The following is a 15,418-nucleotide window of genomic DNA, read 5'->3' as shown; positions in this document are numbered from 1 at the left end:
CATAAACCGGGTTGGTCATTTTTTTTTAGACATGAACTAAGAGGAAGGCCAATAAAGTATAATGCGATGGAAGAATAAGATACCAAAGAAGTAGAAGATGATGTTGATGTTGATGACGATGATGTTGATGATGATGACGATGAAGATGATGATGATGATGGTGAGGATGATGATGATGATGATGAGGAGGAGGAGGAGGAGGAGGAGGATGATGATGATGACGACGAGGATGATGATGATGATGAGGAGGATGATGATTATGATGATGACGACGATGAGGATGATGATGATGAAATTTAGAGGTATGCCAATCCTTAATCTATTTAATATTAATTTCTTGATAGAAATATATTTGTCTTATATGGTTACATAGTTTATTCATTATCTATTTAAAAGCTACAAGTTTCAACTAGAAATAGAATACTGCTAATCTAAATTAACTATTAATCTAAATTAATTAAATACAACTATTTAAAACACATATTGATGCATGAATGTATTGAGCCTTATTTTCTTTCAAGTCAAAAGCATTTGTAAGTGTTTAGTTTAGAAAAGGGAATTCATTAAATATCTATAAAAGGGAGTTGTACCTAGAATAAAATTCATAAGGAAAACATAATATAAGTGCTTAGCCCTTCACTATGCCTACTTCCCTAGTAGGCTTATAATGTGAGCCTAATTTAAGTGTTATATTGTGTACCTTTTAATGTTTTTAATTTTTATGTGATGCTTATGATGGATGTGATTATGATTATGATGTGATTATACTCATGATAATTGAATTACATTTGCAGGAAACTGAACCCCTTTTAGGAGCATCTCGCATAGTCTCATGGATTGATAGGTATAAGTCAATACTCCTTATAGATAGTCTATTTAATACAATTATCAATAGTAAGATTGATGTCTTCTAAGATCTCTCCCATTTGTAGGTAGCAGCAAATAGGTATTTGTCAGAAGTGTCTTCCTCGAGTGAGGGAAATATAGGAATAGAAGAGGAAAGTGAGACATTCAGTTTATCTAGAATAGGGAGATTAACTAGAGGTCAAAGGACTAGAAGGAAATTCAATAAACACATGAAATTTTTCCTTGCTCAAGGGGGGTCATGTTCTTATGATGATGAGACAGAAGGCGACATCGAGGTGCCCTTGAGGTACCAACATCTACAGAAACATTGGGTACCCAAGGAACTTCCTCCAATAAACACTAATTTTTGTGTTAACGAGAGGATATATCGCATAACACCATCATCATTACATGGTTTGGGCCTATTTTCTATGGATGACATAAAGGTGTCTTACAACAAAGTTTTTGAATTGATGGAGTATGTTGGACCATGTTACGATTACAAAAGTTGGATGCATATTGTTTAATATAAAAAAAGTATGCGTAGGTATGCCCTCTCGGCAAATTATATACAGCAAGACAATAATCAAAGTAAAAGTGTGGCTATATACATTGATGGAAGACCAAAAGCAATAGGGAATATTTCAAGTTTTATAAATAGTACACGACTTGGGTCAACTATAAAGCAACCCAATTGCATATTTGAGGCGCATGAGGGAAATCGTGTATTCATTTGTGTGATAAAATCAATACGTGTAGGGGAAGAGCTTCTTATTGATTACAATTTGAACCACATAGATACAAATGAGGCTACTATCATGGGGGTGGTACATACTATTAAACCAACTTCTAATCAATAATTCCAACATACCATTTAGTCAATAATTTTTTGGCTAACATTTTTATACTTGATCTTTGACACAAGGGCACAATATGGAGCAACTGCCCAAAGGGGATGCTGGCGATGTTCTTGGCTCATCTACACATGAGCAGGTAAAACTCATTGTAATTGTGCAAACTAGACATAAGCAAAATGTTATTTTTTTAATGTTGTTTTCTTCATTATTTTGGAGTAATTTTGATAATACTAATACTATTGTTGTCACAGAGGGCCAGTGGTCGGAGGGAGGGAAAGGAACCTGCACTCCCTCAGCAGTCTACCCCTGAGGAGGACCCATTTTATATTGATTTAGCAGAGACCAATGACCCGATCAGTTTGATTAAAAAGTTGCTAAAGAAAATTGGCAGAGAAATTATACATTTGGCAACCATTAAGCCTACTACTCAGGAAATAAAAAATAGGGCATCTAAATTGTTGCACACTTCTAAAACCTTAAAAGTAAGTATTAATGAAAATTTTAATTATAAAAAGAGTTCAATAATGGTTTTTATGTTATTCTCTTTTATGATATTAATTAAAATATGGATGCGTTGTCTTTATAGAGTTTTTTGCGTGATTTCGAGCCCCATTCCCATGATGAGGGTGCTGCAGGTGGTTCAGGTAGATCGCATGTTCCATTCCCCACTTGTGTTTTCCATTGAATATAGATAGGAATTATCATAATCATTGACAATACATGCAATTAAGACTAAATTTATGCACACGTTCTATATTTATGCATGCTTTAACAATTTTATTCTTTAGCTTCAGATCCTATGATGATGCCGCCTCCATCCAAGACAACCACAAATCTCTTTTCGACTGCTGAGTCGATAACACACAGCTTACAGGCATCAATTATTGCACCATCTACTAGTACACAAATCCCTCTTTTTCTCTCTTTTGTTATGTGTTTATGATGTAGATTGTAATGACCCCCCTTTGGTAGTCACTCAACGTTTAAACTTTTTCACAATTTTTTTACAACTATTTATTTGATATGCCTTTGATTTTTATAATTCACGTGAATGATTAACTAGACTCATATGTCTATTGTCTTTGAACTCAAACATTACTTTTTCATGTATTTTTCACATCTTCTTGCATGAATCATCACCTTCTTTTGACTGTTACAATTGCCGACTCCTGTTCAATTGCTATTTCAATGAGTACACCAAGCCTGCACACATTATACTTGTTCACTGCACCCTGAACAGATTTACACTAACCACTAAGCCTACACAAATTATTCATCAAAAGAGAATGAATGCACATATGGACACCAACATAGTGGCCTTAAATAGGCACTAGACACATTATGCAAAGATTTTCTAGGAATTCTGAAAATATGGACACTCATATTTATTGATTAATTATAGATGTAATATCCCATTTTTGGATAAGCAAGGAAATAGGGATAATTACCTCTACTTCCTTTTTCACTATGCCAAATAAATGCAAAATAAGCAAGTAATGAAAGTTACACTTAGATAAACTTCTATATACAAATTGAAATAAATGTGATAACTGATATAAAAGTGTTTTATCCTTATGGATATGGTTTATCACTTTATTGATATGAATGTGCTGCTATATCTCATGTAGCTAACAATCTCATGCAAGTGATTTATTGCTTTCAGCAAGGGCTGTGATATCTGATAGGACAAAGTATATACACAACAATTGATGAGATTATGTTGCCTATGGTGATACAATTTCTATATCTTATCTTATCTTTATAGTTTATGTAATGGAGTGTGATATGTTGCTTATAACAATGATATTGCTCTTTTAGATACTTAGTTTTGTACTTGCAATGTCTGATATAGAGATTGAGTTGCAGTGTCAAATATAGATATATATTCTTGTAAAGTTAATCTGATGCAATTTTGGATGTCTATCTATTACATGCAATCAATGATGGATGCCATGTTTGATCTATTATCCTTAGTCTCTGCAATTCTTTGATGCATCTCTAATTTGCCAATATATGCCTGTATGAAAATGCTAATGGTAGTTTCCTCTAAATAGAGTAGATCGAACTGTTAATTTATCTAAAACAGGTTAATTTATTTGAAATTATGAAACTTATGAAACTTTTTTCAATAGGAGCTCTAGCATCATTCCCTAGATGTTCTTATGTTCCTAGTATGGGAACAGTGAAGGATGTCATATTGATCGTCAGCGATGATGAAGGCATTCCATTAAAAGTAGCCAAAGTTCCAAGTCCTTTAAAGTTATTATTCTATAGTGATATAATAGTAATTTAGTTTTTGATCACTCTTCATCGACTAATGATCCCATGATTATTTTGTAGGGAATGATGTTTTTTGGAAAAAACTTGGTGATGAGTGTTTGCGAATATTCGGGCCCATCTTGCGTACCTGGTGGAACATCATATCCTAACTAAAACCCCAAACCAATATTTTGATTTCATATCATTGCTAGAATATTTTTCCTTTGCATCCATTTCTTGAACTATATTAAAGGTAGCTTCACTTCATTTATGAGTCTAACATGTTTTTTTTTTACTTAAAAGGTGGAATCTCCAAGAAAAAAAGTTGAAGAATGATCTTATAGAGAGCATGACCCAACTCTTTGGACCTCGTGCATTCGAGAGAAACAAGCTCCTTGAAAAAGCTGGTTTATGTTTGAAGTATATTAGGGACCAGTATAGAAAAAATTTACGAGATAACCCTAGGTACGAGCGTCCACCCTATGTTCCTGAGGCTGAGTGGCAAGCTCTGATTTTGGATGGAAAGTATAAAGCTGACAAGAAAAATAAAATTACACCAGTATAGAGTAAACCAAGGTATGTGATACTATTGAAAATGTAATTATGTACTAATTAACCTCTATATTTATACTATCTAACATATTTCAAACTTTTCATAGATTGCCTGACACATCAAAGGCAACAAAGGCAAGACTAGAAAAGCACGTGACACACAAGCTCGGCTCTGGTGGTTTTTCAAAACTTCAAGCACAAGTTGTAAGTATTCCTGATCCTCAACTTTTGCAACTTTTGTATTTCCTTTTGATATATTAACTAACCTCCATTGGTTGATGAAAAAATGCAAGTAAAATTCACCATACCACGCAAAAATGCAGGGCTCAGAATTCAAGAGATGCCTCATAGAAGAGGATAAGAGAATTGGCTTCCAACAAAGCTATAGAGCCGTGGCTGAACAACTATGAGCTAAAATCAGTGTGGAAGGTTCTAATAATGATGCATCTAAGCCATAGGTAAATAAGCTAAATGAAATTTATTTCAAATTGAATACTTTACCAATTAGTCTATTTGATGTTAAGTTCCAATATAAAGTGAGTATATCTGTTTTAAGCAAGCAATGATAACAATGCGTAGGATGTTGGAATGAAGCCTAACAATCCTTCTACAAAATCTGTGAATGCTGAAGGTTCACATGATGTGCATCCCAGTGGTGGAGGTATACATTTGATATTAAATTTTTTATATGTAATTGCAATTGGTTTTTGGATTAATGTAACATTTTGTATAACAGTTGTAGAGGATCAAGGGGTTGATGTTCATGAGCATGTTGATGTTGAGTCCAGACAAAATGATGTGGTTAGATCAGGTAAAGAGTGCCATAGTTATGTTATTTAAAATGATTAAATACTTGTAACAATTATAATAAATTATTTTTAATTTAACTCTTTTATTTGTTATTGCAGAGGACCCCCCTTTGCAACAACATAGGAATTTGAGATCATCAAGAATAGAGAAAAGAACTAATGAGGGGGGAATTGATGATGACACTGATGCTCCGCTTAGAGCTTACATAGAAAAAAGAAATAGAAAGAAAAAAAAGAAATGATTGTCATCTACATACCTTAATTGATAATGACTAAATTTCATGTCTCAATGAATTTAATTATGTGCTAATGAATGTTCATGAATTATGTGTTAATGCAAAATATTGATGAATGTTGCATGTTTATGAATCTAATGTGTTAATGAATGTTATCATGTGATATTGATTGAATGTTACATTTTATTAATGGTTGAAAGAATGAATGAATGTTAGATGTTAACAGGGAATGTAGAGTGATGTTAGAGGGAGGGGGGTGGGGCCAAATGAGATTCCACCTTCACGTGGTTGACCCTATTTCGTAGAGAATATTAAACTATTCTCGAAACAAAGTGAAGCTCAATAAGATGTAACTGAAGCTCAAATTGGCACAAATAGGGAGTCAATATGATGTAAGGGGTCATTTGAAGTCCTAAGGTGTCCTAGGAAGAGTTATGGGTGGATGGTAGTGTTTACTATTAAAGCCCCTAAATGATGTAAAATGCACTCAAAGTGCAAGATTTTGTAAAATTTCCAACATTGGCAACATAAGCCAACTTAGGCTTGAATGGGGTTAGTTAAGGTTATAGGTGTGTGAAGAGTGTTTTAAAAGGTCTTTTAGAGTCATTTAGGAATGACATTATAGTTTTCATAAGTCTTTAGCCGAGAAAAGGTCACAAAAGATAATCAAAGGTAATGATGTTAAAAAAGGTAATGAGGTTTTTATCACTAAAAGTGAAGAGCTTGTTGCTTTTTGAACTCCACTTCTAAGGATACTTGGATTATTTCCATATCTAACAACTTGTGAACACATTGAATTATAATATTATTGTCTTTCGGCTTAGTGAATATCATTGTGGTTTCACTATCAGAGATCGAAAAAATCTATTTTTTGTTTCATTAGTATTCTTTGTGGCATGCAACAGTGATTTCTGTCAACTGATGCAGTTCCAGAGAATGGAGGTGAAACTACAGAGTTGGAGGTATATGACTTTAAAGGAGATGGAGGAATAGCGTTAGCTATGTACAATACCGATGAGGTATGTAGTCCTCTCTTTTATGACAAATATAATTTCCTGTTCTAATTCTAATTGAGCAAATCTCAAATATTCAATTATGATTAATTATTTCTGTGCAGTCTATTCGTGCATTTGCTGATGCATCAATGACAATAGCTTATGAGAAGAAATGGCCACTTTACCTACGTACTAAAAACACAATTTTAAAAAAATATGATGGAAGGTATGTTTTCAAATCAATACAAGGATTGATGATCTTATTTTTACCTTTTTCTCTAACACACCTTACTTCCCATGTTATCATTCTTTATGATTCTCTAGCTTAATGATCCTCATATTCTTAGAGATTCTTCTTATATGTGACTTAAATTGGTAGGTTTAAAGATATCTTCCAGGAGGTATATGAGGTAAGTTGGAAAGCTAAATATGACGCAGTAGGAATCTGGTTGGTTTTGTTTCTTGGCACAATAATATGGAGATTGCAATGTTGATTATCTTGACTTTGTCGGGCACACAATAACTTCTTTCAATGATTGATTCATGAATAGGTATGAGCATAGGCTTATTGACGACATGGTAGCCTATGCTTTGAAGAGTGATGGTGCCTATGTTTGGGCATGCAAAAATTATGACGGTGATGTGCAGAGTGATTTCCTTGCGCAGGGTTAGTGGTGCAAAATAATATTTTTCATTGAATCTGGCTTTGAACTGATCATTATATCTAATCTTACATATATCTATTGTTTTTGTAAGGAAGGAAGCATGATTACTTTCTTTAGAATCAAACCTGACTGGATTTTCTGTTTTCAGGATTTGGATCTCTTGGTCTGATGACATCTATCCTGGTGAGATTGTAATCCACTTTACTATTATATATAACTTGGTTCAATTACCTATTTGTTTGGTGTATATGTTTTCTTACAGGTAAATCATTTTTAAACACAAGATTATTTAATAGTGTTTATGTTATTTGTCAGAAAACATGCACACATTCATCATATTCTATACCCTCATTCTTATTCATACTTTAAGTTGGTTTAGATTTGGTTCATGAGCTGTATGCTCTAATTAAATATTTTGCTGAATTAAGACCAATTTTCATATCCTGTACTTGGGGTATTTCCTATCATTTTTCGTGGCATTCATTTTCGAGCAAGCTTGTCTCCATGTACACACCATGATATCTTTACATGGACATTATGTGTTGCCACTTTTATCCATTGGTGGAACTACATGCATTTAAATGTCTGGTAGATGTGTCCATGATTCTGTGTATTTTTGTAGCTATGAAGAGCTTATATTTCAAAAGTGAAACTTTGGGAGTTAGATCTGCAAGATTGCATTTGACATATTCTATTTTATCACTATATTTTCTTATCAGTAATTATTACAGTCTGCACCTTCAACTAGATCTACTTTGTTAAGATCATATGATGTAGCATCTGTACTTTGTATGCATAGCATACTGCTAGGGAATTTAGAGGTAGATGTCTCAACATGCATTTTCACTTTTCATGCAAAGATTGCATGCTGACCTTTCTAAAGGTTATTTTAGAGTGTGAAATATTTTTAGGTCTTCCAGTAAATATTCTATCAGATGGAGTTGTTAAATTGTAATTCTATTGTCAACTAGGGTGGCAGTGCTATAATTGTAATGTTTTTTACATTATAGTAGTTCTTTATTTTTATTGAAGGCAATTTAGATTTCCGACAGTGACTAATTTAGTTGTTGGGTCTACTGTTAAAGTTATCAATAATCTCAGTTTAACATCAGAAGCATCGCCAAGGCTATCTTCCATCTTTGTTTCCAGGCATACACATAAATGCTGCTAATTTAATAGTATTTGAACAAAATGCCTAGTCATCTATAGATATCTTGTGGTTCCCTTCCAATGAAATGGCCCAAAAATTAGGAGTGCATATTTGAATCACACAACCTGACGATAACTGTGCACCTCTAGAGCTTGAAGAATGTCTTTGATTGGTTCCTTGTGGAACATTTACATTAGCTAACATCAATTTCCTGGCCTACCTTGGCCTCCTAAAATATGATGATTTGTCATCAAGCCCAATTTTGAGGTGTAAAGGTTGTTAATATTTTCCATATAGATTGGCATGTAAGTTTAGGAACCTATTTGAATAAGTATGTGCACTATTTGCTTCTTGATTGTACGCCATGATCCATCATCAGGACAATGACCTAGGGAAGAGAGAAGGAGTGAATAGAAGATCAAGACCAATGGAAGGAGTGGTGTGGGCTTAATGAGAAATGGAATTTTTTTGTTTGTTTTACTTCTCTTACCATCGCAATTTTGATGCCAATCCCAAAAATTGCGACGCGATTGCTATTGCATCCACAACAACCCCGTCACAATTGCTGGGGTTGGCGTTGCAATTGCAATGACTTGGTCAAGTATTGCAATGGGGTTTTTGTAGATGCGATAGCAACCCCATTGTAATTGTGACGAAAAGCACAAGAATTGTGATGGGGTTGATGCCAATATAAGTGGCTGCATAGTGATGGATAGGTGTCGTAATTATGACGACAAAGAATAGATGTTGTAATTTGTGACTAAATAACTATGAAGTCTATGTCTATCGTAGTGGTGACACATTGCTGTCATAATTGTGACACATAGCCATCACAAATTGATGCCAAATATATTAGTGGTCACTCCTATATCACCATGGTAAAAAAATAATGCTCCCTCGACCTGAACACCACCATGTCCTCCTGTAGCATAGACATGAGAGAGTAAGTCCTTTTACCCTATGTCATCCCCATAATGGGGCATCTTCCCTTGTCCTCTACCAATTTGTCCCAATCGATGGAGCCGCTAATCGATGTAGATGCTGATAAGCGAAGATGTTGATTAATGCAAACACTGATTTGTGCAAACGCTAATCAACGCATATGCTGATAAGTGTGGATGACAAATCTTTTATCATTTGCAGAGATGATGACCTGTAGTTTGTCATCTCTACTCACCCTATCCTACCTTTTTTGTCCGCAAAGATGATAGGATGAAACTTGTCATCTGTGTAGAGTCCTATCTCTTTTTTGGCATCTGCGTAGATGACAAGATCAAGCTTGTCATCTCCATAGACAACGTTGTCATCACTTTGTTGTCTACGCAAATGACAGGGTGGAGACTATCGTGTCCACCCCGACAATGTTTTGGCCATATTTATGATACCATAAATGATCCTAACCTAGCCTAGTCTACTAAAAATATGAAGAGGATCAGATGACTTGCCGATAGGCCCATCTCAGCTGCTCGCTGTTACTTTCGAACACACTCACCAAGCTAACATTGATCAATGGGGTCCATGCTTGCTCTTGATGTTCTGCTCTCGAGGTGTGAAAATGACATTCTTTGAGCCCCTTGGAGGCTTATATAGGCCCCCCAAGGACCCCGTTTGAGCTTGTGTCTTCCTTGAGCCGTGTCCATTCCCTATTTACCCGCAAATCATGCAAATGTCATCATTTATTCCATTTTTTCTCCTTTTCTTCTTTTCCTAAGACCTTTTCACAAAAATTGCCCAAATTTTATTTTTTGCGCAATTTTTCACAAGAGGGCACCCTCCTCTATCGTCGCTTGTAGGACTCCTACCTTCTTTGGGAAACCTATAATTTCTTTTCCTTTCATATGATGCCATCCCAACATCACATCAAAGATGGGCAAAATGTAGACGCTTAAAATTGTTCCAAAAGACTATATTAATTTATTTAATATTGCCCTTGGCATTATAATTAATTATTAATTAATTAATTATATTTTTCATATTCTTCTACGTATTTAATTAAATTAATTTAATTAAATAAGTTCACTCTCCTAAAGTATTTATATTTAATTTAAATACTTCTAGCTTCAATGTGTTAAATTTATTTAACAAATGATCCTCCATAATCCCCTTTTTTAAATAAATCCTATTTATTTAAATCTACATATCCCATTAATTCTTCTAAACCTATGATTAAATTAAATTCTATTTAATTTAATCTTAAGCCTAGCCTAAAACCTAGCCTACACCCATCATTTTCATCCTCTTAAGCCTACTTCCTCATTTAATCCCACTTAATCATCCTAATCACCTTTCTTAATCCTCCTCATTAGCCTAAGTGTGTGCTCACACATGTGTGAGACCACTCCTCTTGCACTCTTGTCTCCCACTCTTCCTCTCAAGTTTGTTCACAAATGTGTGAGAAAACTTTGAATATTTGACCATTTGCATGACTTGCATGTCACCTTATGTGGCACCTAAATGGATGCAACATCACCAAGCCCTCCCTCAAGCCTATAAATAGAGGCCTTATCTCAAGCATTTTCATCTCCCATTATTGCATTGTTATCATTTTGGTTTGAGATTTGAGCTTTTATAGTAGTTTGAGTTTAGAGCTTGCACAGTGATTTCTAGGTTGCATACTAACCATTTGGTAGCTGGTTTTAGTTTTCATTTGCATTGTTCATCTAGTTTACTTATGCATTGCATCTCCATTTTACTTCCATGTTAGTGTAGCTTGCATATCTAGTTAGTTTCTTTGTTCCATTTCATATTCTCACTCTGAATGCCTTCAAGTATGGCTTTCTTCATAGCCATTTCTTGAGGTGTTCTTCATCTCATGTAGTGTATGTTCATAACTTCATCACTCACATTTGCACATCAACATTCAACAGATTCACTACATTGTTGTGCTTGGGAGAGCACACGAAACATACCTCACATCCTAACACACCAACAAGACCTCTCATGGGTGCCTTTGTTGAGCTATAGAGGTTGCTTGAGGGCTTGATTTGTTGGCTGCTTTGAGTTGCAAAACTCAAGCAAGCATTAGTTTGTTTCTTTCATTTTGTGAGCATTTTATGCATGTGTTTTAATTAATGTTTGTTTTTTTATTCATACTCCCAACATGTCATTTCTTCTAGCATACACCTTGCTTTCTTTTTTTGGACACCTAGCAGCAATATGATCAATTTCTTCACAAGAAAAATAGATTAGAGGAATTTTACCTTTGTACTTCCCTCTACTCTTGGAATATTTCTTTGCAAGTAGGGCTTCAACAATTTCAAGATCACTATTAGAACTTTCTTCAGTTTCTTCCTCACTTCCTAATTGATTGTCTTTTATTTTCTTGCCCTTTTCTTTGAGTGAGAGTTTAGCTTCAAATGCAAATTCAATATTCTCGAAAGCACGAACATAGTTGTCAAATTTGTCTAGTTCAAAAGCTATCAATCTTCCTATTAGGGCATCAAAGAATATCTTGTTATTTGGATCACATCTCTTTTCTTGAATAGCAAACACTCTGGTTGCATAGATGGGAAATAGAGTTTCGAGTATTTTTCTTACATCAATTTCTTCTTTCATTTCTCCTCTAGATGCTTTGATTGCATTGGCACTGGCCTTAATTCTTTCCACATATTGTGCAATGTTTTCATCTTCTCTCATTCTCATTTGATCAAATTTTCCTCTAAGGCTTTCTAATTTGGCTCTTCTTACATTGTCATCTCCTCCATAAATTTTTTTCATTTGTTCCACATATCAAAAGAAATTTTATAGTCTTTGACCTCATCAAATTTAGCATAACTGAGAGCAGATGCAATATCAATCATCATGATGTTATGGTTCTTTTTCTCAATAATATATTCAACTGATAATGTTCCAGTGGGAGTTTTGTATTCTTCATCAAGATATTTGTAGCCTGAATCATTGATGGTAGCTAGATGAAGCCTTATAAGTCCTTGCCATGCTACAAAGTTGTCTCTGTTCAGCTTTGGAATCTCTCTTTTGTAAGACATCCTGATCTTTAGCTTAGGTCCTTGAAACCTTCTCTGCAAGCACCAAAAGCTCTAATATCAATTGTTAGAAATATAAGTGGAGTAACTAAGAGGGGAGGGGTGAATCAGTTATTTCTAAAATAAATCCGAGATCCCTCAGATGCCAATACAAAATTATAATATGAAAACTAAATGCTACTGATGCTTGGTAAACATATGCAAATGTGATAATTTAGCAAATCTTAAGATATTGTCAATGATTAATTGAAAGCATGAAAACAATAACATGAACACATATGACACCAAGATTTAACGTGAAATCCCAATTTGAGAAAAACCACCAATTGTAACTAGTTACTAATTTTCACTCTTTTGAAGTGAGCCCTATTAGGAGCCAACCCTATTAAAGGTTACAAAACACACTGTTAGGTGTGACCATGTTAAAGGATTTAATCATCTTGTTAGGAGTGGCCTTGTAAGAGGTCTTGAAACAATTCAATGGAATTGCCACCTTATTGGAGGATTTAAAAATGGATGTTAAACCAACTCTGTTAAGAGATTTTAGATCACTGCTACAATGGTTAGAGAGTAACAATGAAATGACTTGATTGAGATGCAACTGAATTGCTGATTATAGATCTCTGTTCTAGCTTATACTTGATCCTTCTTGATCAAATAACACTTTTATGCTCAACAAGAATATTCTACTTATCCTTCAAGTTCACTTCTATTCTTCATCTCTTGCCATGCATTCAACAAAACTACTTTTATTTGAAAACACAAATTAACCTTTTACTTATACCTTCCAGATTGTCAAGTTGGCTCATATACAAATTAGAATAACCAATATTCATTACCATAGTTAGCTGGAATCAATAGGTAAAATAATTAAGCTTTACATTCCAAAATAAGAAAATCCTTTGGTAGTTGACCCAGCTCGGTAGAAACTAATTCTGAATTGATTTCCTATGTTAACCAATAGGATCTTGGTTAACACTATGAACTTACAAAATTCCTTTGGTAACTGAGTGAACTCAATTAATACTAGCTCTATTCAATTCTCCTTTATTAACCAAGTGATCTCAGTTAACACTCTTTTCTGCATAAATTCCTTCGACACCCAAGTGAGCTTAGTAGATATTGCCTTTTGTATAGAGAAAACTTAGGAACACTTGGTAGACAAGGAAAACTGTCTTCACTAACCAAGTGAGCTCAGCATGTACTGATTGTGAACTAATATGACATTTGTGTAACATTAAAGACAACACACAATTTAGTCGATTACATTCAACACAAATTACCCTCTATTATTTGTACACCTTTATCTTCAAAAATGTGAAATCATCTTTTGCAAGTATCCAAAAATGAATCGATTTCCTCTGTAACTTGTTCTGTCTCTTTCTTCCCTAAAAAGACCCCTAGAGAAATGTCTAGATGATCAAGGTCAACCCACTCTTTTTTTTAGGTATCCCTTCAGTAATTCATTCTACTTCCTCAAAACAAAAATTTATGATTCACCTTTATCTAGGTGCGAAAATACTTGCTTAAGGCCCATGGTGATCAAAACCTTGGGTGTATCAACTATGGGTTTACCAAGCAATACTTCTTTCATCTGGTAATATTTTAGAGACACATCTACTATATTAATGTGGGGAAGTGAAATGGAAATATGTGCCAAATGATCTTTATTTTGATTCTTCATGATAAAACCTAATTTTTTAGCATCATCCTTAGGTGGTTATAGCATCTTGACTGCTTTTATCAATTTCATCATTCCCTCCTCTTCAATGAAATCCATATATCTCCTTTTTCTAGTTAATACCTCTCTCTTTAACCATGCCAAAGTAGTTCCCATAGGAGACATCTACTGCATAGATGACATTGGTTTTGATGCTCACCCTTTCCCTTTATCACCTCATTTTGGAGTTTTCTATTGTTGAGGGAGGACTACAAAGTGAGTTTCCATTTCCTCGTGAACTAAAGATTTAGTCTCTGTTTTGGGAAGAACATGTTCTCCTTCTTAAATAGTCTATCCTCCTTTTGATAAATTGTATGTACATAACTAGGTATACTCCCCTTCCTATATGGTCTTTCTTTTGGGCTTCATTATCAGAGGAGGTAGAGCAATTATTTCTTGTTCTAACTAAGGAGGCACAGATGGAAGGTCTTTTGATGGCATAGGAGGTATATCAAGGGGCCTTTTAGGTTAATGAGGCAACTATTCCAAATCTTCTCACAATGACTCATTCTTAGGGGTATCCTATATCTTTCCCCTACCATCTCCATACCCAGTGGCATTAAGTCAAAGTCTAAAATTTTGAAGACATCAGTTCCTTCACTCCCCATCTTGGCTATCCACCTTTCTTATTCTTCTTTCAAGACTTCTATATGGATGAGATCTTGTGGTATAGAAGGTGGTGTTTGGGTCAAACTCCTCCTCCTTTCTTCTTTCTCAACCCTTCTTGAGTGCATTCTTTTATTGAGTGGGACAAATTCAATTTTCTCCCCCTCTTCCTCATCTTTAACCTCGAGAATAGTTTCTGGAACTTGAGGCGACAGAGTGATTTTTTTTCTTTAACTTACTCCTCTTCTCACCTACCACCATCATCTTAGTTTAAGCTCTCTAAGATACTAAAAGGCTGGCCTTTTTTGGAGCTATAAGATCTTCTTGTGCTAGAGCTTCTTCTTGTTTAGGTTGAGCCTCTTCTTGCTCAGTTTGGGTTTCTTCCTATGTGATCAACTCAATTTGGACCTGTTCTTGTTGGTCTCTCTCTTGAGTGACCCTGTTTCTCTTCTTTCTCTTCACTCTTTCAGTTTGGAAGTACTCCACCTTCCACTCATGCTAATGCATTGTCTCCAACCTTATGTGTGACTTAGTGTGATATATAGGAACTGTAACTTTTGTTCTTTTACCCTTCTTTGGTTGGGAAGTGGCTTGTAGAGTCAGAGCTTGGGGAAATGGATCCAAGAAAAAAGGCTTCCTAACCCACTCCCTTCTTAATTATATGACATGTTAGGCCCTATGACGAATATCATCATTCTCCTCTTGGCCAACCTCTACATTCATGATAAACCACTCATTAA

General features: G+C 34.8%; 1 long non-coding RNA gene across 1 annotated transcript; it reads left to right on the top strand.

The window, feature by feature from the left end:
• Nucleotides 1-6,927: 6,927 nt before the first annotated feature.
• On the top strand, nucleotides 6,928-7,444 carry LOC149537302 (uncharacterized). Its single transcript, XR_016358155.1, has 3 exons — nucleotides 6,928-7,002; nucleotides 7,106-7,221; nucleotides 7,368-7,444. It is a non-coding gene; the product is annotated as an uncharacterized LOC149537302 (long non-coding RNA).
• The last annotated feature ends 7,974 nt before the right edge of the window (nucleotides 7,445-15,418 follow it).

This window comes from Cupressus sempervirens, chromosome 10 (assembly GCF_028749045.1).
Source record: "Cupressus sempervirens isolate cs-2001-9-10 chromosome 10, ASM2874904v1, whole genome shotgun sequence".
Lineage (NCBI taxonomy): Eukaryota > Viridiplantae > Streptophyta > Pinopsida > Cupressales > Cupressaceae > Cupressus > Cupressus sempervirens.
The sequence above is the reverse complement of the archived record's forward strand: the minus strand, read 5'-3'. Positions and strand labels throughout refer to the sequence as shown.